Raw genomic sequence first — 2,500 nt, 5'->3', positions numbered from 1 at the left:
TATTTTATTGGTATTCTATAGCAAGCAAGGATAGATGTGATAGTAAATATTTTTTTGGATTTTTCACATCATGGAAGAGACGATTTTAAGAATATTTTTTGAGAGAAGGATCTCGCATGATTTTCTATGAATAATCAACGGGATAATCAACACGGCGGCCCATATGTCAGCTAATGTTATCTTATTGTTTTCATTGCCTTCGGAAAACTGGAATATGTTGAAAACTTCAATGGCGTTCTCGCCAGCAAAGTTTAGCAATATAGCTATCAAATCATCTTTCTTTTCGCTGCTCGAAGCTATTAAATATATCTGATATTGCTGCTTAAATCTTCTCAAATTTTCTGACGTGTTTCGGTCGAAACTCAACGCACTAGGTTTGTGAAAGCTGTCCATGTTTTAACTCCCACTTCTGAACACCATGTCAGGATAAATTCCGAATGTCGTGCCGAGCCGGTACAAAGTTCAAGCGAGCGCGCGTGCTAAGTCCCGCAAAGTTCTAACGTGACATACGCTATATAGGTATGTGCTGGCCGATAGGGTAGGGGTTTTGAGGTGCTCAGTCCTTAAATAGGGTGTCCTTTTTGGTATTTTTGTTATTGTGATCCTTAGATATTTTTTAGATAGGGTCACTAAATTGCAGTATCAACCCCAGCCCGCAAAACGAAAAATATATGGCCTATTAAAACTGTACTACACGCCTGAATACACGTTTTCAAGTTTAACACAGCGATTTTAAAGGGACGTTATATCTTGTATTGCCGTAAGTGCGCTCCTCACTTCCTTAAATAGGGTGCCATTTTTTTGATTTTCTACCCTTTAATAGGGTCAGGGTTTGAGAACCTTGGCAGCACACACCAATTCTAAATTGTCGGGAGTAGCCCCCTCCCCCCCCCCCCCCCCTCGCCCCCGGGGGAAAGATCCTTGATCTCTTGTTGTCGAAATTTATAGAATTTCCGGCAGTTGAAATTGGAATTTGCGTGACGAATATACGCCGACTTCCAGAAACAGCGAAGACTCGCAAAGCTCCAAATTTGATGTTTACTTCGTAAAAACCTTCTCGGCAATGCAATGACCTTTTGACAAAAAGTGTACATGCATTAAAACGAAACAAAACAACGTCACAGTTTCATGATGGTCGTCACGCAGTCACGCAACGATTATAAGATAGAACTCCATAGGAAATGAAACAACGGATGGCAACCGAAAAACTGAGCTCAAAGGACTGCTCTGCAGTGTGAGGTGTTTTAAGTTCAACGGCATGTCAACAGTTCAAGAAAACCAACGACTCGAAAAACGGCAATCCATCAAAGTGTTGTCAGCAAAATCATGTGAATACTTGCCTTTTTGAAAAATACCCAGGCCTTTTATTCCACCACCGATATTTTTCCTTCTCTTTAATTTGACACGGTTAGTAAGCGAAAACTTGCATTTTGAGATGTAAAATCCAACGTTTCGTCGCGCCGTAGTAAAAAAAAAAATTGGAGCGGTCAGTACTCGGGGTTCGGATAGGAATATACTAGAAAGTCTAGCAAGGACCGCTGGAGTGCGCAGGATTAGCCAATTAAATCAAATGGGGGCGAGTAGTCAGTCACACGAAAAGTCTCAAATCGTCACGATTAGTAAGCGTCTCGCTTCGATCGAACGCAATTAATGCGATCACAACAATCACAAAGTTTCCCCCTAAATCTACTGTTCAAGAAAACATAAAACGGTTGCGATTACCTTAACTTTTGAAATAATACTAAAGCTATTGTTCACTGGATTGTTGTAGATACATAGTTGACCCTTGCATGGGCTTAGCGGGACACTTACTGCACGACGCTTATTGATGCAATATCTGGGTGCATCTAGAGATTAAATGCAATCCTGAGGAAAAATGCAATCAAAAAGAGTAAAATCACTCATCAAGACTTTTTTGGCCAATGATAATATTCTTGAGAGATTTACAACAGTTTATAGCTTTTCACCCATCCCCCTTCCCTGAAAAATAAAATTCTCGGAAATACTATTTTCGGCTTTTCAGGTAAACTGACACTCATTTGAGCTGTTGTTTTTTCTTTTTTAACATGATCACAATGGATTTAGGGCAAGATTGTTTCTGGTCTTGCTCGGGTCTTTTAGCACTTTGAGCATTTGTTGCCATGCATTCACTTACATGGAGAAACAAAGCTAAAAGGAAAAAAAGTTGACTCGGAGCAACTTCAGAGACCTTGCTTCCCCGAGCAAAATAAAAGGACTGCTTACAAAAGGCGTAAGGAAAGAAAAATTCCCGCCAACTAAAACTCCCTTGCAGAATCTTTCCCCGTCACTTGAAGTTTAAATGACCACCTTCAACTGGCAGAAGCTATGTAGAACGATCGAACAAGCAGAGGTTGAAAGCCAGTCGTGGCTCAGATGGCTAGTGCGCGGCTTTCGGAGCGAGAGGTCCCCGGTTCGATCCTGGGTGACTTCAACGTCTGTTTCGACTTTCCTCTGATCCGTGTAGCTATAGCTTTGAATC

Source organism: Montipora foliosa, chromosome 8, assembly GCF_036669935.1.
Source record: "Montipora foliosa isolate CH-2021 chromosome 8, ASM3666993v2, whole genome shotgun sequence".
Taxonomy (NCBI): domain Eukaryota; kingdom Metazoa; phylum Cnidaria; class Anthozoa; order Scleractinia; family Acroporidae; genus Montipora; species Montipora foliosa.
Note: the sequence above shows the minus strand (reverse complement) of the source record.